Genomic DNA, 21,904 nt, shown 5'->3' on the forward strand with positions numbered 1-21,904 from the left:
TCATAAGCACTGCTTTCCTGTAACAAAAATATAAAATTTGTTTTAAAATAAAAAACAATATTGACCATTATAATCACAAGTCTAAATTTTTCTCATGTTTATTATGAAGATACAGAGGAGAATTAAAAGAATTAACATTGTCAAATGAAACAAAGATCTCCTTATCCAAATGGAGAGGATGTAGATATGGTTACTTACCATAAAGCAAAAGCAATGTCTACCAAAGCACAGACGTGAAGTTATTGATCTGGAATTGGCACAATGACAAACTACTCTCAAATATTCCTCTTCCCAATTAAGGTGTCTCTCTTGAACTGATTGAAAGCTGTTTGATAAGTACACTTTTTTCAAGATGGTGTGCTCAGTTGGGGGTCTTTTTATTAAACTGAAATTCCATCATTAGCTTTGACTAGCACCAGCTGCTGTATAAATTCTGCATTGATGTAGACCTCCACTGGTATTCCAAATATTGCAGGTGAATCTCTGACTCCAAAATCCTCAGTCGTGCAGTATGAATAATTAACATCTGATAAATGCGGAATAGAAAGAGCTCTCATTAGAAGACACAGTAGTAGGTTCATAATCCCATCTCAGCTCCTCAGAACACTGAACCAAACAGGACTTTAGGTGTGGGGGAAAAAGGGCATTTCAACATCTCTCCACTTCCTAATATTTTCCTATGCCTGATCAGAAATTAGGACACAAGATGATACGTTTTAATTTTGCTGCAAAGTTAAAGACAGAATCCAAGATTTAGCACGGTCCAACTAATGTTTACTTGAGCATTCTAATTGCAGACAAATTCCCAAGGATTTTGGGCTCATACCAGCCATAATTGTTCACCCTTCTGAATAGTTTACAGTTCATCATTACTTTAACACAGAAGAGAAACTTTTGTATTCATGAATCTAATATTATATCTATGAGATGGTAATAATGCAGCACAAAAGAGTTTTACGAAAGTTCCTTGTAATGTTGAATTTTTAAAAATATCTACTTTATATACCAGGTGTGCCTAGTAAGACTTTTCCTAAAAATAGTTGGTATGTTCAGGAGATAAGTTTTAAATCATGATAAACTTGAATCCATGAAATAATAAAATATATTAAAATGAAACATGCCATCACAGTACAGTGGTTGAGAGCAGAATGTTCTGGAATTCAATTTCTGAGCCTCAGTTTCCTCATCAATAAAATGGGAATAATATTAGTATCAGGCTCATGGGGTTACTTCAAGCACTGAGAGAGTACATGCATGGTAGTTAGCATAGCACAGTATATTCATGATTATGTGATTCATGCACAGGAAACATAATTAGTAAAATAAAGTTGAAAAAAGTTTAGATCTAATATGGATGGACAGAAGACTTACAAACAAAATAATTTTAAGTACCAATCCATAATTTGTGGGGTTTTTTTTTTTTAAATATTTATTTATTTATTTATTTATCTTTGGCTGTGTTGGGTCTTCGGTTCGTGCGAGGGCTTTCTCCAGTTGCGGCAAGCGGGGGCCACTCTTCATCGCGGTGCGGGGACCGCTCTTCATCGCGGTGCGCGGGCCTTTCTCTATCGCGGCCCCTCCCGTTGCGGGGCACAGGCTCCAGACGCGCAGGCTCAGCAATTGTGGCTCACGGGCCCAGCTGCTCCGCGGCATGTGGGATCTTCCCAGACCAGGGCTCGAACCCGTGTCCCCTGCATTAGCAGGCAGATTCTCAACCACTGCGCCACCAGGGAAGCCCATGTGGGTTTTTTTGATGTTTTTCTTTTTACTGAAATATACTTCATTTACAGTATTAGTTTCAGATGTACTGCATAGGGATTCAGTATTTTTATAGATTATACTCTATTAAAAGTTATTACAAGATAACGGCTATAATTCCCTGTGCTGTACAATATATCCTTGTTGCTATAATTTGTGTTTTACTAGCTGATCATTCTGAGAGTAAACAGTAAAATAAATTGCATTACTATTATTCACCAAACACCTGCCATAACTTGTAACTCCCCCTCAGTGGATGAATATTTGGTGATAATTACCTCTTAGTTAGTCAGTGGTAAGGATGACTGCACACCCAGATAAACAAAAAAATTATTTTCAGACCATAAGTTCGTATTAGCATGAAGCCAACATGGGGGGGGGGGGGAAGCTTTTCAAAGTTCTTTCTAATGTACTTCTACTATACTCGTAGCTGAAACACAGTAAAAACAGATACAGATTAGACTCAGGAAGAACAAGAAAACTAGGTAAAGGGATCACTTGATTCACAGGAAGAGGATCCACCCAAGAATGAAGTCAGTGCCTTTCTTTTAGTGAATATTCTTCTTAACAACACCTTGGCTTCTGATGACCTCCTTCGTTGTGACTAGTCACTGGAAGCAGCAGGCAAGTCCATTCCTGGACTTGGCACAGAAGCAGTGAGACAGGTACGGGTTTTGCTTTTCCCTCTCCCTTGGGCCTGTTCTGGGTAGACAGGCATATTAGCTTTGATGCCAGTGATACTGTGCTAATATATTTGTCCACATGTGTCACCAGATCTCTTCAGGAGTAACTTGTAGCGTGTCTCTTGTCATGGCCAGGAATGGAAGGACCAAAACAATTAAAGGAATAATAATAAGCACTCACTAAATGTTTTTTGTTGCTATTAGTGTTATTTTTATCTTCGGTGGGAATGAGGCAGACAAGGGAGGATTTGTTCCTAGAATCTAAAACGGGCTCTCTCGTGTCAGGGAGGGCGGCACTCATAGGACACGTGCAGCAGAGGGTGGTAAGAGGAGGCGCAGACCCGTGAGCACAGTACCTGAAGCTGATGATGACAGACAGGCAGCAGGTGGTGTCTGGGAGGGCTGACAGCCACGGTCAGGGCCTGTGCTTTCCAAACACAGCTCCAGGCTGACAGGAGAACCGGTAAGCTCTTCAAACCAGTGCCACCCATCACCCCTGCTGATAAAGGGACCTGAGGCTGAGTCCTGAGGCTGGGACCTGAGGCTGGGAGACAGAAAGGTGACATGGGAAAGGTAGGTCAAGAGGGAAAGGGGAGAGGAAGTTAAAGGCCAAGCAGGTGGTGGTTACAGTACATTTCTGAGAGCAGCCGCTTGGTATTATGCACTGGAGGAGAGGAGGAAGTAGGTTACAACAGAGACTTTTAGAGGGAATGAGCAGGCTACACATGTGGTCCAGGTGAGCGCTGGGTGTCCCAACCCATCCCCACTGATCTCTTCCCCCTAAGTCTATGTAATAAATGTCCTTTGGCCCTGATCCTTTAAATGTGATTGCCCTAGACACACTTGGAGGTCCATCCATGATGTAGTTTTAACGGTTTCTGTCTGATTCTGGTGAATCTTAAGAATGCCTGCCTGCATGGGTATTTCTCGCTTAGACTGTAAACTTTTAGAATGTAGGGATCAAATCTATACAATTCCCTCTGAACAGTGTGTAACACTATAGACAAACAGATGATTAATATTTTTAAGATGAAGAAGATGATGCTACTAACAAAATATAAAAGATGAATGAGATTCATAAAGCCCCCTTTTTTGGTGATAATATCAACAGGACTTGCAAAGATAGTACTTTTCAAGTACTAAAAAGATAGTCCTGTGAGAAAACAGCAGTATCACTTCCAATCCTTAATATGAAACTAGCTTTCCATTCCCCTTAAAATGTTTACTGGGCTTCCCTGGTGGCGCAGTGGTTGAGAGTCTGCCTGCCGGCGCAGGGGACGCGGGTTCGAGCCCTGGTCTGGGAGGGTCCCACGTGCCGCGGAGCAGCTGGGCCCGTGGGCCACAATTGCTGAGCCTGCGCGTCTGGAGCCTGTGCTCCGCAACAAGAGAGGCCACGATGGTGAGAGGCCTGCGCACTGCGATGAGGAGTGGTCCCCACTTGCCGCAACTGGGGAGGGCCCTCGCACAGAAACGAGGACCCAACACAGCCATAAATAAATAATAATAAATAAATAAATAAATAAAATGTTTACTGTTGTAATCCCACTTCTAGAAGCCTAGTGTAGAGAAATAGTCAGCAATATGAACAAAGATTTGTTTGTAAACACATGAGCACCTAGATGCTAACTATAGAAAAATGGCCAAGTGAAGCTTGGTACATCTGTAAGATGGGAATATCTAGCAGTCATCAAAATCATAGTTAATAATAATAACAGAAAAATGCTCACATTAAAATAGCAAGTGAAAAGAGTACATACAGTACGTTTTCAACTGTGTTTTTCTAAAGCATGGAAATATTGGAGAGAAATACACCAAAATGCTAAAAAAAAAAAAAAAAAAAAAGTAGAGAATTCCCTGGCAGTCCAGTGGTTAGAACATGGCACTTTCACTGCTGGGACCTGGGTTCAATCTCTGGTTGGGGAACTAAGATCCCACAAGCCACCTGGCGCAGCCAAAAAAAGAAGTAGGAGATTGAGAGGAGAGGAGGTGACAGCAGAGAAATGGCTTGAGGGCAAGCAGTGAGGAAACAGATACTAGGTAAAGGGAAACTAAGTTTTTTAACACCTACTCTGCGCTGATCCAGCTTTAGAGTCACATGTCTAGCCACTCAATGGACATCCCACAGCTTCTTTGAACCTCAAATTCAATATGTTCAAAGATGTACTCATCTTCCCCCAAAACTACTCTAGTTTCATGTGCTCTATGTTGGTAAACGGCACCACCACCAAAGCCAGAAACATTTGAACTTTAACCAGGTCTTTCCTCTCTCCCTCACCCCCAAAGCACTCTCCCTTGCCCCCTATAGCACTACATTCAGTTGAGATCCTACCATCGCTCACCTGTATCTCCATCCCTCTGCTGTCCCACCACCATCTCTAATCTATCCTTTGGAATGCAGTCCAAGGAATCTTTCTAATATGCAAGTCTAGTTATGTCAGTCCTCCTTAAGACTTTTCCTTGGATTTCTACTGTCCCTAAAATAAACTCTAAACTTCTTAATGTGGCTTGCAAGATCCTCTTCAAGCTTCATTTTCAACACATCCCCTTCTGCACACCACAGTCCAGCCATACTTCCTGCTCTTCCTCTACTGTAGGTGCTCTCTTTTCTCTCTGGGTGTTTGCAGGGCTTGAAACACCATCTCCTAGCTTTCTGGTTAGATCATTCCAAACCTTTAGATCTCAGCTTATAATCACTTCCCCAAGTTCAGGTTAACATCCTTCTTACGGGCATCCATGTATTATAAATGTTCTCAGAACTGACCTCCACTTAACCAACTCACTTGATACACATCATTTCCCCTGTAAAACATAGTGACTATAGCCCTGGCCTCACCACTGATCAAACATGGTAAACTACTCTCTAGTACACCCATCTAACTCTGATGCCACTAGTTGAATTGAATTGTATGCCTAACAAGAGCCAGATGTGTTTGTTCCAAACTTATACCTGTTTTATTTGTTGTTATATTATTCAACAAAATATTATGTAAATTCATAAAATATGAGTACAGAAGGAAAGTTGTTTTTCTATGAAAAATAATGTAGAAAGACACAAATGTGAGATGGTAAAAAAATGCTGTCACTTTATATGTGTATGTAAAAGCTGTAAATGAGAAAAATCATAAATCTAAACAGACTCTCAGATAGATTTTCAGGTATTTAAGTTCTTTTTTTATTTTTATTTTATATTGGAGTATAGTTGATTAACAATGTTGTCAGGTATTTAAGTTCTTGTCCCAACTTAAAGAAACTAAAACTGGAAATCAAAATATATATGTTATGGGAGTAGTTTATGCCAGGAAGCTGACCTGGGACTTCAGTTATTGGACATATACCTAAAGAAAAGTCCTTAGCCCTATATCAAAAGGTTGGCAAAAATAAAGTACATTTATATGTGTTTTTTTAATTGAGGTGAAATTCACATAACATACAATTAACCATTTTAAAGTATACAGTTCAGTGGCATTTAGTGCATTCACAATGTTGTACAACCACCACCTCTCTCTCATTTCAAAATTTTCTCATCACCCCAGCAAAACCCTGTACCCTTTCAGTAATCACTCCCTGATCCTCCTCTCCTGTCCCCTGGCAACCCCTAATCTGCTTAAGTTGAAATAGAACATTTAATGCACGTAGATAATATTTTTTATAATTCTCTACTTTACTGACTTGTTGGATTAATCTATTAACTATTGATCCAACTCAAGTTGGACAAATGTGCTTTCCTTACAGTTCTGTACTATTATTTATCTAGCTGCCTGTCCCCACTCCCCAGACACTGAGTGCTTGGCAGGCAGTATCCATGTTTGAGCTGTTCTCCGTGGGTCTGCAGCACCTGGCACAATGTCTGGAACAAAACGTACTCCAGATTTGTGGGGCTAATTCACATTACCAAGAAGTTAAATAATTTGTCCAAGAACATATAGCTAGTAAATGGTGAGACACAATTTAAGCCTAAGTCTCTCACGGCGCACCAAGCAGAAAATGGGGCCTGTTTGGGAGGTGAATTTAGACAGCAATCATGCTAGAGTTGATACTGAGGAGGACTTACCATGTGCCCAGTGCTGTTCTAAGCCCTTTCCAAGTATTACATTGTCTAATCCTCCAACAACCCTACAAGATAAATAGTACCATTAGCCCAGAAATTCTGGAGTGGGAGACAGAGAGGCCTAAGCCCAATCCAAGAATCACAGAAAACTAGAGGAAGGTTGTGAGTCCAGGAGCAGTTTAGTCAAATGCCAGGAAAGGACCATCATTTTATCACTTTAGTAACAAGTTTTAGGACTGGTTTTAGGGAAGAAGAAGTTAGGTAAGATGGCTGAGATGAAGCCTTCTCTAGAGTTTGCCCTCCTACACACATATACACTAACAAACACACACACATACATGCGCAGGTCTTGGGTTGTGTCTCACATGTGCTTGGTTAAATAATTCTTGTGGAAGATGCCACTTTTATGCTTTTTGCTCTGTTGAGTACCACGGCATCTTGCAGGTATAATCATATCTACTGTACAGTGGAGGATAGAATTAGGGATGATTGTCTCCTTTTTGCTTATCCATATTCTCTAGTTTTCTGTAACACATATATATTGGTCATGTAGTTAAAAATGAAGTAAAATTAAGCAAGGGTAAATATTCTTCAATCAGAGTTGGTACCCAGTGCCCTGATGGCTCAGTCCTCCTGAAATGTTCACCCTTCTTGAGCTCAGGATGGAAGTGCTAAAAGGGAACCAGGGGACCTCTGGTCCCATCTGTTCTTTTGCTCTCTCTGCTTTATCTCTGAACAGATGGATACACTCAACACCTCATGAAAGATTCCTCTGTGCATCAAAGACTCCAACCTGTAATGTTAAATAGTAATAACAATAACAACAGCAACAACAACAATAATAATGTGCCTGAGGCTTGTACAAAATAAATAGGTTGGTTGTTGAATGAGTATTGACAAAAAATAGAAGGCTTTAAACAAAATGTTTCTTAGACTGCCACTCCATTATCCATTTTTCAATGTGACCCCACATAAATAAATTATACTCTAAAAATCACACTTTTCACCATATACAAAAATAAACTAAAAATGGATTAAATACCTAAATGTAAGACCTGCAACCATAAAACTCCTAGAAGAGAACATAAGTGGAACACTCTTTGACATAAATCGTAGCAATATTTTTTTGGCTGTGTCTCCTCAGTCAAGGGACAGAAAAGCAAAAATAAACAAATGGGACCTAATTAAACCTAAAAGCTTTTGCACAGCAAAGGGAACCATTGACAGAACAAAAAGACAGCCTACAGAATGGGAGAAAACATTTGCAAATGATATGACTAACAAGGGGTTAATATCCAAAATACATAAACAGCTCATACAACTCAGCATTAAAAAAAAAAACCCAATTAAAAAATGGGCAGAAGACCTGAATAGACATTTTTCCAAAGAAGACATACAGATGGCCAATAGGCACATGAAAAGATGCTCAGCATTGCTAACTATTAGAGAAATGCAAATCAGAACAAAAATATCACCTCACACCTGTAAGAATGGCTATCATCAAAAAAATCTACAGATAACAAATGTTAGAGAGGATGTGAAGAAAAGGGAACCCTCCTACACTGTTCGTGGGGATATAAATTGGTGCAGCTACTATGGAAAACAGTATGGAGGCTCCTCAAAAAACAAAAAAAAGAGCTACCATATGATCCAGCAATTCTACTCCTGGATATATATCTGGAAAAAATGAAAACTCTAATTTGAAAAGATACATGCACCCCAATATTCATAGCAGCACTATTTACAATAGCCAAGATATAGAAGCAACCCAAATTCCCATCAACAGATGAATGGATAAAGAAGATGTGGTATATGTACTTGCAATAGACTATTACTCTGCCATAAAAAAAAAAATGAAATTCTGCCATTTGCAACAACATGGATGGACCTAGAGAATATTATGCTTAGCGAAATAAGTTAGAGAACAACAAATACTGTTTGATATCACATATATGTGGAATCTAAAAAATAATACAAATGAATGTATATGCAAAACAGAAACAGACTCACAGATATAGAAAACAAGCTAATGTTTACCAAAGAGGAGAGGGAAGGGGGAGGGACAGGTTAGAGGTATGGGATTAAGATATACAAACTAGTATGTATAAAATAGATAAGCAACGAGGATATATTGTATAGCACAGGGGATTACACCTATTATCTTGTAATAACTTTTAATGGAGTATAATTTTAAAAATACTGAATCACTATGCTATACACCTGAAACTAATATATATTTTAAATCAACTATACTTCAATTTTTTTAAATCCCGTTTTTTGACATGAAAGATTTTAGTAAGCTTTCTTCTAAAAGCATATGGAATAGGGTTGTTTTTTTTTTCTTTCCCAAACCATATAAGAACAATACTCTTGTGCATATAAATCCTGTGAACTGAGTAGGTATTTAAATTTTTAGGGTCTGAATTAAAATATCTCTTTAATAAATGACTTCCTGTAATGTCTCTTTATGTCTTGGCTGTCATCTTCATCATCATCATCACTACAAACATCTAGATTGGACTTGAAGTTTACAAATCATTTCTATACACAGTATCTCTCTCCATAGTTCACCATCTCTCCTTCCATTCATCCGTTTATTTAATTGCTCCCCTGCCCCCGGCCCCGACCCATATCATTTAGTCTCTCAGTTGGTCTCAAATCAGTCCTGTGGCAAAGGATCTGAAAAATCCTGGTGACTTGGGAACAACGATTATGGTCACTTCATCTCTCCACTATCCCCATTTTTATTGAGAAGGAAACTGAGGTTCATGGAGGCTGAAGGACTTGCTTAGCATCTCACAGCTGGTTCAGGTACAGAGCCAGGCCTCAATCTCAAATCTGACAGCTCTACATCTGTTGTTCTTTATCCTACCACACTGCTGTTCATTTCCTTAGTTGCTGGATTTTAATAGTGGTGGCATTTGGCTTGACCTAGAAATTTTAAAATTAAGCCTTTGAGTAGCTACCTTTACCACAAGCCCTAGAAACCAACCCAGGTGTACAAACTTAGTCTGAAAGGAACCCTCCTATCTTATTCCATATCTGCCCACCCTTTTAAATCTAGCATTAAACCTTAAGGACATGCCTTTGAAAAATCAAAATTGGCAGAGAGAGAGAGAAAGGAAAGTAGGTTTTAGTGTTTTCTCTGTATTACAACTGGTGGGAAGGCAACTATGTCTCTCTCCAATCACTAATGTTTAAAAAATTCTTTGAAAATATGCAGTATGAACAAAATGCTCTATTAGGAAGAGGCAAGGTTAGGCAATAGAGGGTGAGGGCAGTACACAGTAAGAGAACCAAGACTATGGTGCTAGACTGAAGTTCTGGATTTGGGGGTTTCAAACCCGTGAGGCATCTTGCCTCAGAGAGTAAGCACATCAGAGCTACAGTATATGTCTGTCTAAGTATGTCGCATGCAATGTTTGGGACATATTTATACTAAAAATTATTCATTGTTTACCTGAAATTAAATGTAACTGGGCATCTTGTATTTATCTAGCCACCCTACCCAGGCGCTGATCCCTAGGGCAGCCTTGGGCCAGATGTAGAGAATGCTTGTTTGGAGACGTTCCTGAAAAGACAAGAGCTAGAGCTGAGCTGATATGAGATGTCTGAATTAAGTCCTTGGTTGTATATATACATCTATTTTGTGTGTTTCATCATCCTCTTGGGCCTTTTGTCTTTGATTGAAAGTCTCTATAAACTGTGCCTGAATACCGTGGCGTTAATCACAACCTCCTGAAGTATTTTCATATTGTGTGTAATAAATGCCCATATACTTAGGATTTCAAGTAAGAAATACTCACCACAATATTTAGTTAAAATTACAAAGGGAGTATAAATTAAGCATCGTTTTGTTAAAGTGTATATTGTAAGTCTTATTTAATTTCCCCATGTTCTTACATGTGTGTTTGTATAACTGTTGTGTCAAGGCTTTCACTGATAAAGTATTTCAATTAGCTGCTAAAAGAAATACATTTACGGAGTTACAACTGATGTACATTTGGGCTAAATACCTATAATCAGAGTTGTTTCTCACCTGAGTCGCTCTTACTGATGCTATGTAACAAGTAGCCCTGATTGCTGGCAATAGCTGCTTAACGTGTTCACATTTGTGTGGTAATCGCATAAAAATGGTGAGTCACTAGTACTCTGAAAAAGAACCTGATACTAGGTTTAGGTTGAATAAGTTATATGGTCACTTTATCATATCTGGAAGCCTTGTTCCCAAGTCACCAGGATTTTTCAGATCCTTTACCACAGGACTGATTTGAGACCAGCTGAGAGACTAAATGATATGGGTCGGGGCAGAGGGCGGGGGAGCAATTAAAAAAACTGGTGAATGGAAGGTGCTGAGTCACCTACCTTCATGCTCACCCATCTCCATGTTTCCAGCCTTGCCACTAGCTCCCTGGGTAACCAGGGGTTATCACTTGGGTGTAGTCTTATGGACAAAAATGGCTAAAATGAGCCGAAAAGGTAGGAGCAGCAGCTGTTAGTAGTAGCAGTAGCAGTAGTAGCAGTAGCAGTAGTAGCAGTAGTAGCAGTAGTAGCAGTAGTAGTAGTAGTAGTAGTAGTAGTAGTAGTAGTAGCAGCAGTAGTAGTGAGGAGATTCAGTGCAGAAACGTACAAGGAAGTAAAATCCCCCTCATCATCCAGCAGTCTTTTCTGTCCCTGTGTGGTTTGTGTGATGCTTATATCACTCTTCAACAATCTCCTAACACTGTCTTTTATTATTATGAAATTATCATCAACATTTTTTTTCTCACAAGCTATTTATTCTCTACCTCCTTTTTTCATAACCTCATACTCTCAGTTCATGGAAGTGACCAAAGAATTCTCAAGATCTTATTCTATCCTACTATTTTTCCCCAAATCACCTTAATGTGGTGTTCTGGGAAATTTAGGGAACACAGCCTTGTCAAAGAAAAGTAGCATTTCTGCATAAGACCTTTATTTAAAAGTTAAAGAAGAAAATTTCCACATTGCTCAATTTCATGACTTAAGCAGGTCAACTCAAGATATGGGCAAATCATGCCTTTCCTACAAAGCCATCACGGGAAACCTGAGGTGGCCACTCTGAACCGCCTGCCCTATAGGACGTTTAGAGAATGAAATCTACTCCACATCTTACATATGTCCTGTTTATAAGAAATTTCATCTCTGAGAGCTTTGCAGAGAACCTTCCTCCTAGCTCTGCTGAAAATAATTTCAGTGAGATAGTGGGTCTAAGAATATGGTATGAAAAACTCAGTGGTCTCTAAAAAGGTTTCTTTCTCTTGTTCAGTCTCCTTGTCCTGTCCCATGTAATGATCTTTATCCCAAATCAATGCAGCTAAGCACTCCCAAATACCTCAGAGAATACAGAGCTTTGAGAGGGGGGAGTTTTATCTTACAGTGTAAATTTACTTAATATAATTTTTGAATAGACAATACATTCACATTGTTCAAAAATTAAAATGACATAAAAAGGCATGCATTGAGGGACTTCCCTGGTGGCGCAGTGGTTAAGAATCCGCCTGCGAATGCGGGGCACACGGGTTCGGGCGCTGGTCCGGGAGGATCCCACATGCTGCGGAGTGGCTGGGCCCATGCGCCGCAACTGCTGAGCCTGCGCTCTGGAGCCCATGAGCCACAACTACTGAGCCCGAGAGACGCAGTACTGAAGCCCACACACCTAGAGCCTGTGCTCTGCAACGGGAGAGGCCACTGCAGTGAGGAGCATGCGCACCGCGGCAGAGAGTGGCCCCCACTCGCCGCAACTGTAGAGGGCCCACGCGCGGCACCGAAGACCCAACGCAGCCAAAAATAAGTAAATAAATAAATATATTAAAAAAAAAAAGGCATGCATTGAGAAGCTGTGCTTCACCCCCTTTTTCCATCCACCCCACTAATCCCTGATGCCCCCTAGAGGTGAGCACTTGCATTAGTTTCTTTTCGGGTCTTACAATGTTTTTATGCATATACAAGCAAACATTAATTTTCCTATATTTCCTATCTCATTTTCCTATATTTCATATACAAAAGGCAACATATGCTATACATGTTCTGCAGCTTGCTTCTTTCATAGAGCAATATATCCTAGAGATCACTTCCTATCAATACATAAAGAGCATTTATTAAAACCACATAAAGTGTCCTTGTCGACAGACACTCAAAATGTTCCTTAACATCACAAACAACACTGCAGTGAACAATCAGTCTATGTGTCCTTTTGTACATATACAGATATATCTGCAGGATACATTTCCAGAAGTGGGACTTCATAGAACTTTTAGTAAATACCTCAGTCTTAACACTTATCAAAGAGTAGCCTGTACTTTAGTTTGTGCTGTCTCTTCACTATTTTATGAGCTTCTGGAAGGCATGAACTCTGTTTCATTCATCTTTGCATCCACAGCCCCTACATAGCACCTAGCATGTTAATGCTGAATACAAACTAAACTTCCTTGTGTGACTATAACCTTGAGAAGATTAAAGTAACCCTCAACTTAAAAGGCCGAAATCTAGGGTGGAAATTAAGAGGCACTTCCAAGTTTCTATTTAAGGATAAAAATGGGACTCATAAGATACCAGGCCAAATGAAAATATTGAATAAGGAGTAGAAGTTTCAAGGATGAGGACGCCTCTTCAAATCCAGTGACTGGGACATGTCATGTAAAAGTTCTGGGTTTTTTGAACACAGAGAAGCTGAATAGTAAAATGCAGAGGAAGCCTGGAGGACTCCTACCTGATGAGGATTAGCCACGAGTGACTGAGAACAGCACTTCCTTGAAGCCTGCCCCAGGTTGGGAAAAAATGGTTAACCACACACCTGGATAAGAATCTGAGCAGATAAAGAAACTATACTCCAATAAAAATTAATTAAAAAAAAAAAGAATCTGAGCAGACAGGTTGTGCGAGAATGTGTGTGTGTGTGTGTGTGTGTGTGTGTGTGTCTGTGTCTCACATGGTCCTAATTCTCCTCCATCTCCGTTCTCATAATAGCCTGTGGGAATGACTCCTGATTCTGTTTTGCAGCCCTCACATTTGCCAGGAAGGCTGCTAGCAAGTCGTGGGGAAAACTCAGACCCGGTCCTAAACTGAGGGCAGCTGTACTTCCCAGCTCGTTCCCTCACCGTCCCAGGGCTGCCCCCATCCAGCCATCGCTGCTACCCTAGCACACAGGCCACAGAAGGGTTCTCTTTCTCCACTAAGCCATCAGAAATCACCCCAGCTGCCACTGAACTATGTTAAGCCAAGCCTGAAGAGATAGAACGGCAGGCGGATGTGTCACACACAGAACTCACCTCAGCGCCTGTTGAAATACCTGCCTCTCAATAGTAAATTGATACAACCTCTTTGGTTGTATCAATAATATGACAGTATCATTCAAAAACTGTAAATGTGTTTTTACCTAGCAATTTCACTTCAAGCAATTAATTCTACAAATACATTTATAAAAGTACACAAAATACATGTTTGTGGAAGTATTATTTGAAAAAGCAAAAAGTCTTAAAAAACTAAATATTCATCAATATGGGGATCATTATATCCATAATATCTTATCACCTGATACCCTGTGCAGCTGCTAGAAGAATGAAATAAACCCATGTATAAGGCAATATATAGCCAAAATATATTGCTAAGTGAATAAAAATAAGTACAGAATAGTAAATATATTGTGTGATGTTATTTGAGATTTAAAAGAGGATGCACTTGCTTATGAATAAAAATGTCTGTTAAAATATATGAGAGGGAGTTCCCTAGTGGTCCAGTGGTTAGGAATCAGCGTTTTCACTCCTGGGGACGGGTTCAATCCCTGGTCGCGGAACTAAGATCCCACAAGATGCCAGCGTGGCCAAAAAAAATTTATATATATATATGGGATTGAGGGGGCTAGGGGAAAAGAAAGGAAGGTTTTTAAACTTTATATCCTGTTTGTATTGCTTTTATAATTAAAAAGTTCACTCACAGCCAATCTATTATTTCTTAGGTTTCTATGGTGTATAGATTATATGGGGTTTAGTGATTATTTTTGACATTTTGGTTGTAGTGAATAACCACCACTTTAAAGATCCTCCAAAAGAGTTCGTTATGGCTGAGGGAAGAGCTATGGTTGATCTTGTGGATCACAAACTCTACTGCAACTTTATGGACATACACTCAAAACCCAATTCATGCAGAGAGGTTAATAAAATTTCCTGTGATTACAAAAATCAGTGTGTTGAGCCTTCAGACTGTTGGTGAGGTTATTGATCATTTTAATATCACTCTTGATCACCCCCAAACTTAACACTTGACACTTACCTGCACACATCTTTCAAGGAATGAATTTTAGTTTTTATATTGTATTTGCAGCAAGATTTCCCATGAAGTAGACTTTAAAAATTATGAAAAAAATTGTATCACATTTTACAAGATCAGGGAGAAGTGAAGAAGAAAAGATGCTCCCATATTACGCAAGTGTCCTGTTGCTAAAGAATAGATTGCTCAGGGCAGACTTAAACCAAGTGGTAGATTCTGATTTTAGGTTTTCAAATCCTGATGGGCAGAGCCACTCAATCAGTTACTGTGTCTGATCCTGAAGAAAGAAAACCTGAGACAAGAAGCAAGAAAAAGAGAAAATGTCAAAGCAAGAAAAAAACATTGGCAATATAATTGGCAGTAGACCCAAATATAGGTTCCCTTGAGGCAAGGCTTTAATCAAGAAGTTTGAAAGTAGCAAAATTTCATTCGGAACATCAATTTCTGAGTCACCTACCTTTTCCAAGATTTCCTGTTGCTAAGATGATGATATCTTTGGTTACTAATCTAACCAAGTTTTCCAGTGTCAAAAGTTTTAGCAATTAGCCTTTCTCTCTGCAACACAGAAAAAAAAAAGTTGTGGGGTGTACAACATTAATTTTAATGCCTTATATGATTCCTCTTCTCTCTGGAATAGTATTTTGTGTTTGCAAATGTAGAGAAACCTACATTCTCTTGGTACTAAGATGGTAGGTCTATACTAGAAGCTAATAGACAAACATACCAAGCAAATAGACAATTCATCTTGCTGTAATTATAACCGGGTCTTGTTTATGGAAGTAATCCAAGCCTGAAATTCATAAACAATCTTAAGAGATCTTCAGAACCAAAGCATACTTTTGAGGTTAGCCCCAAAACTTTTGAGAACTTCCATTTTACGACTGAATGCTAAAGCACAATAACCACTGAGATAAGGAAAAGAGAGGTTAAAAGATCAGCAATTGAGGAAGAAATAACAGAAATTAAGAGAAAAATAAAGAAAGCAGTAAATGTATGAATAATTGTACCTTTATTTGCCTAATTCACTTATTACCAAGCAATTAATCCTCAATTACAAAAATGAGTGTAACTGTTTAAGAAATGTTCGCTTCCACAAAGTAAATAGGTTCTAAGCATGTTTGGTAATTTTAAATATATGTTGTTGTATTTTGTGGTTTTAAGCCACTGGCCTCCAATATTTAGATCCAGGAATCTAGAAATGAATTATCTTGTCAACTGATATTAAGTCCAAATGCACATTGCCCCAATTTTTGGAATGATATGGGTGAAAGCATATTTTGGAACTCAATTAGCCAGATAACTTGCACATAAATATCCAACCAAAGTCCACAGAGTTGGGAATACCTCTCCAAATTCGTTTTGGTATACAGTGTTTTCTCCTTTGAACCACTAATCACGTTTATTATGTGCAGTTTCTATAATACAAGTCTATTTGCCCCAAAGCCTTAGCATCATAGAACCCTCTCATCAGAATATTGGTTGGGTTCCCTAGTGTGAATCACTTATCCAGTTGCTTGCCTGATTATTCATATGTTTTTGAGATTTGTGAAATGTGGCAGATAAACAGGTTTATGCTGTGTGCAGCTTGGAGGGCAGCCAATGTCTGTCTGACTATACAGTGTATTGACTCTCCTGCCTCAAATCTCTCTCCCATACAGAGAAGCTGTATTTTAAGACTCAAATCAGTGTAAAATGCAATCCAGTAATGTCACTGCGGAAAACAGCAGGTGCTCATCCACTCATTTGTGGTGATTCTTGCAGCGAAGAAAGTTAATCAATGATTCACCCAATGGACAAAGAAACGTCACAGCGAATATTTGAAAAAGTCAAATGCGGGAAAGGAACAATCTCATCTAAAAATGTGCTCTTATTTTCGAAAGGAGAACCTTCCACAAGAAAATCAGGAATTTTGTTGAAGTGCTCTGATTGTACCTGCAGTAAGCAATAGCATGTTCCCTTCTCCCTGCTTTTCCTGTTTTATTGCTTTTGTGTTGTACTTCTAAAATAAATATCAATAAATCATTGCAGTTAGATACTCTAATATAGAGAGAAATGTACTTGACTCCCTACAGTCATTACAATTGGAGGGGACTCTGATTAGGATGCTTTACTTAATTAAGTGATATCGTCTAAAGAGAGTTCTTCCCTCCATTTTCTGTTTAACAGTCTTATAAAACACCAACACAGGAAATTCATTCTGTTGTTTGCTTTCCTTATTGTAAATGGTTTCTTCTCATTCATAGTTTACAGAAGATGTTGTGTTAATGAAATGGCTAATAAGCCAAAGACTGTGGTTCAGCTACACACAGAGCCTTGTTCAAATCAGCCCAAACCACACTCGACTTGAGAACGTTTTCTCTCTCAGCCCTAGAAATGTATTTTTAAATTTATTTTTACAACATCTGTAACCTAAAATTAAGACGATCCAAAAGGAATTTTTTTTCTGAGAAATCGTGCTTCATCTAGTTTATGTATGGTTCAGCAGAGACCTTAAAAATCTGTTTCTTTGGAAAAATAGAGAAAAATGGGCAAAGAATAAGCAATCCTTATGCATAAGATGCTATTTGTGAGGCACTTTAATTTTACTGAAAGAAGTCATTAAATTTGGATTGCCAATACAAATATGATTATATATGTTTTCTAAATAAAATGTTATTATGTTGCAACTGAACTCATCCATTTATTGTTTGTTTACCTAATGCTCAAACACATGTTTTATTCATAGATGTCTGGGAGAAAAAAATTTTGCTTGATAATCACACCAAGCATATTTAACAAAAGCGATTCTCCTTTTATTAGTGAACAAGTTTAAGCAGAATGATTTCATTTTTTTTTTCCATTTGGTTAATTCAGACTTGCAGAATCCTCGGTATACAGCTTTTGTTTCTCCCCCTGCTGCCTTTTATGCCTTTAATGTATGCATGCCTATCCACTGATGGGAAAATATCATTTCCTGCAAGTCTTCCTTTTTCCTTCTTGACTATCCTCTCAGTTGATTTCTGGTTTTGGTTAGTTAGTTTTCACTAGTTAGTTCTGTCAAATCATGTACATGACAGACAAACTGAAGCCAAGTAAATAGTTCACTATCCTGTTGGAGATTTTAAACTCTCTTTCATTAAAGTGAATTTGAATTCTAAATATATTTACTCATTCCTTTGAAGATAAATATTTTTATTTTAAAATAAATTAAAAATTGATAGAAAGTCAAGAAAGGGAAGATTTATTAATATCTATGGAATTGTTTTCATTAACAAATAAAACATTTTAACAAATGTTTTTACATTTAGCAACTTTCCATTAAAAAGCAACATAAATGTAAACACTCTCTTAAATGAACTCAATCAGTTTACAATAGATTTTTTTTGCCTTAACACAACATGCAGCTAAAATAATTTAATGATCTTAAATTTTTAAATTCATTTGAGTCTCAAAATATAAATATGAATACTAATGAGTCACATGTAAGGGGCTTTTAATTAACTGCTAACCTATCAAAAGAACTTTAAACCATTGCTAGGAACGTGAAATTCCTGGCTTGTATAGCTTGGTCGTTTTTCAAGCAAAATAATAATAGCAGTAATAATAATCCATAATTAATAAATGAGTTAATTAATGTTATATGATTCTAAGGTTTTTGTTTCTGTTTTTAATTGCATAAAACTAGTCCTTCATAAAACCAGTCCAGCATAAAACCACTATCTGAAAACATTCTGAAGTTACATAGGTTTTCTTAACTCCCAAATTAAATCAGCTCTACCATAGAAAACCATAGAAAAACAGTAAATGTGCCCCCTGGACGTTACCCAAAATGAACTCCAGAAGTTGCTTGTAATTGCTTTTTTTTTTTTAAGAATGTTCTTTATTAAAGATTAACTTTATATTAGTTTTAAAGATCATTAGATGTTAGTTATTTTCTAATCTGTAATGTAGATAATTTTTATAACCAAAAGCTTAGTTAGCCTACTTCTTATTAAACGAACTTCTTTATAGATTTTCTTTAAGCTCTTCATTTAAAAAGGTGTCTTTGTCCTGAAACTAAACATATAACATTCCTGTCCCCTAGGAAAATGTTTAAAGAATTGAATAACAGCAAGTAAAGAGATTTTATTCCATTCTCCTGCATTTGTTTACTTCTTTAAAAATAATTTTTAAAAATAAAGAACGTGGCTTTTCTCTTAAGACTTCAAGATGAATGAGAATTGCATCTAATGAAGTACTACTGAAGTTAGAGTAGCTGCTGAATCATTATCTGGCAGAAGAATGTGAGTCCCATTTTGCGCGAACCAATTATTTTTATCAAATGACTTTTCTATTTAAATTGTATGCTTTAAAAAATAGTGATGTTAGAGATACGCAGAGTTATTTTAATATGAATTTTAGAGCATTATTACTCTAATTCCTATAAACCAAACTAACTGCAACACAGCCCATTTCAGGCTGTTATTTATTGAAACTGCTTTTCATGGAGCAGTGAACATTTGTAGCGACTGCTCCAATCCTGACAGGCAAATGGATCAGATTTTTAAAATGTTACAAATATTACTATGCATTTAATAGGCTCTATAGTCAGAAAAAAAATTTACATCCTAACATAGTCTTTTCTGTACTTGTAAGATGAGCGTTCTAAAGTATTTGCCATAAAAGCTATTTGTCTCCGTAAAGCAGTAGAAAGAGTAAATTTCCTAGAGAGAACCCAGCTAAGAGACACCCTCCTGCAATGAAGTAGATCAAATCTGTGACAAGAAGAGTACAAAGAAAAAAGTTTGGTTCTAAAGAGAAGATAGTTCTTTGAAACTATTATTTTTTTCTTTCTACAGAAATATACAATGAGTGCTCAAGAAATAAACTATTCAGCAGAAAGCTTTTTTGGGGAGCGGAGAGAGAAAAAAACATCTTGTGTGATGTGATAGGAGAAAACATAGAGATTAAAACAAAACAAACAAACAAAACCCCAAAATGGTCAAAAGCGGGCTGTATTTGTTTTCTTCTAAAGCACGTCTCCTTTCCGCAAGAGATGATTGCAGTCTGAAGGGTAAATTACTGCCGTCAGCGAGTTGTACTTTATAAATATAGGAGACCGGATCATCTACTCGTTTGGAAGACAATTCTCTTACTAATAGCACCAGTTTCAGAGCTATTTTTGCCTCTAAAAAAGGCACCTGCTAGACATTCACAAATTAACTTTTATAAGGGAGAAAAACTTATAAGCTATTGTCAAGATGTATATATTTCTGATTCAAGTTAACCATTTTTAACAAGCCGTCTTATGAATCTGTTTTGAAGCACCTCAGTGGCCCAGAGGGAGCTCTACCTTTAATGTGAGAAGACAACAAAGAATCTATCTCACTCACACACACCCACACACACACACAATAAAATTATAAAATCAAATATAGGATGCAGGGGGCAAAGAAAAGGAAAACAAATGTTGTTCATAATGAACAAACTATGAACTTCATGGAAATATGGCAAAAGCTATATTTTTGCCCTCATAGAACAATTCCTGATGTATAAATAAATGAAACTAAAGTAAAACTTCTGAGTAGAACCAAGCATTGAATAAACTGTAGAAATATAATAGTGTTAAGTATTGTGTATTCTTTTAAGACATATATGATATAAATGTTAATGCAATTAACTTAGTTCAGTATCCTGTTAATGATGTAGTACTTCATTATTTGTAATTAATCACTCAGAATATAATGGCTCAACAGTCCAGGAAAAGCCCGGTTATCTTTCAAAAGTACAGTAATCATACCTAAATAATATAAAAACTCAAATTCATGCTTTAAGTTTTATTTTCAAAATTTGATATTTTTTTCTCATGTTCAAACACATATAAAATTACAACCAAAAAATTGTAACTAAGATTATCCCCCTAAAACACATACAGAAAAACATGTGGGGATTTTCAAAATCTTATTTTCATAACAATGACCTAAAAATAATTATTGAAAAAAGCAATTGAAATACATCATATATTTTAATGACTCAAATATTTATTTCCAGTCCTTTTTGCATCAAGGCTGTGGGAAATTTGTATTATGAAGATCAGATGGTGCACTGATGTGAGAAATGTTGCAAAGCATCCTGTTGATTGGTTCTAATTAACTGCAATGCTCTTGTATTCTCAGTTTTAGCCAGCACACACTACACAATGCCTTTTATTTTGCTTTGAATGGATTTTTACTTTAAAACAGCTGATCTCAATATCAAAAGCATTTTGGCTTTTTTTATCTCTTAAAATTTTCTTGCAATATTTTCTTTTCAATTTTAAAAGATAAGTTTGAAAATATTTCTAAAGCATAAAGTATAATCAGTTAAATTAACAGCACTCGTGTGGTCTTTCACATGTATTTTGCATGTTCTATAGTACGTGATTACATTCTCAAACCACATTTCAATTCCTCTTTAAAAGTTATACATCTGAGTGATGGTTTAAACAGGAAATTCTGAAAAGCAATTTAGACCATGCTGCTAATTTTTTATTTTTTTTTTTGTTTTCGTAATCAGTCTACTAAATAGAACAGAACTAAAACGCGGGAGCACAAGGAATGGGAAGGATTCCAGAATTAAAAGTATTAAATAAAATTCTTTATACTCACCTTTCTCTGATGACTTAAGCTCAAGCAGCCCTGGCAGAGAGAATTCATGAATTTTCATCAACTTCACACATGTCATACATTTAAAAACATTTTGATTTGCCCTGGGACCCCTGCATGTCTCTGAAGCACAGAAACAGTGCTGTGCTGTTTTGTAGGTACAAACCCTATGAACTCCCAGAGCTCTGGAAGATATATTACTAATGTAAACAGGCCCTTAAGTGAAAAAAAAAAAAGAGCATTAAATAACAGAAAGTTTCCAAGGAAATGAGGAATTTAAAATAAGGAAAGTATTATTAGAAGCAGTACATTTTCTATAATTTTAAGGGCCACGATTTTATCCATACATTAGCTTTCTGAGAATATACAATTATCTGACCTGAGAAACAAATCATTTTGAAAAGGAAAATCCACAACCTAAAAATTAGAGCTAAATTATCAACTTAACCTAGTAGACTTTGAAAGTGATTAAATAGTCATCTTTTTGTTCATATGAGGATAAAAAGTGACTCATTTGAGCAGAAAGG

General features: G+C 37.3%; 1 long non-coding RNA gene across 2 annotated transcripts in view; it reads right to left on the reverse strand.

Annotated features, from left to right (window-relative positions):
* LOC130707685 (uncharacterized) overlaps nucleotides 1–21,904 on the reverse strand; it is a 42,546-nt gene that overhangs the window by 5,599 nt on the left and 15,043 nt on the right. For both annotated transcript variants that reach the window (XR_009007699.1, XR_009007698.1), the window contains exons 2-4: nucleotides 15,233–15,330; nucleotides 14,779–15,067; nucleotides 199–526 (exon numbers count right to left, since the gene is read on the reverse strand). This is a non-coding gene — a long non-coding RNA (uncharacterized LOC130707685). The remainder of the gene's footprint in view (nucleotides 1–198; nucleotides 527–14,778; nucleotides 15,068–15,232; nucleotides 15,331–21,904) is intronic.

Source organism: Balaenoptera acutorostrata, chromosome 3 (assembly GCF_949987535.1).
Source record: "Balaenoptera acutorostrata chromosome 3, mBalAcu1.1, whole genome shotgun sequence".
Classification (NCBI taxonomy): domain Eukaryota; kingdom Metazoa; phylum Chordata; class Mammalia; order Artiodactyla; family Balaenopteridae; genus Balaenoptera; species Balaenoptera acutorostrata.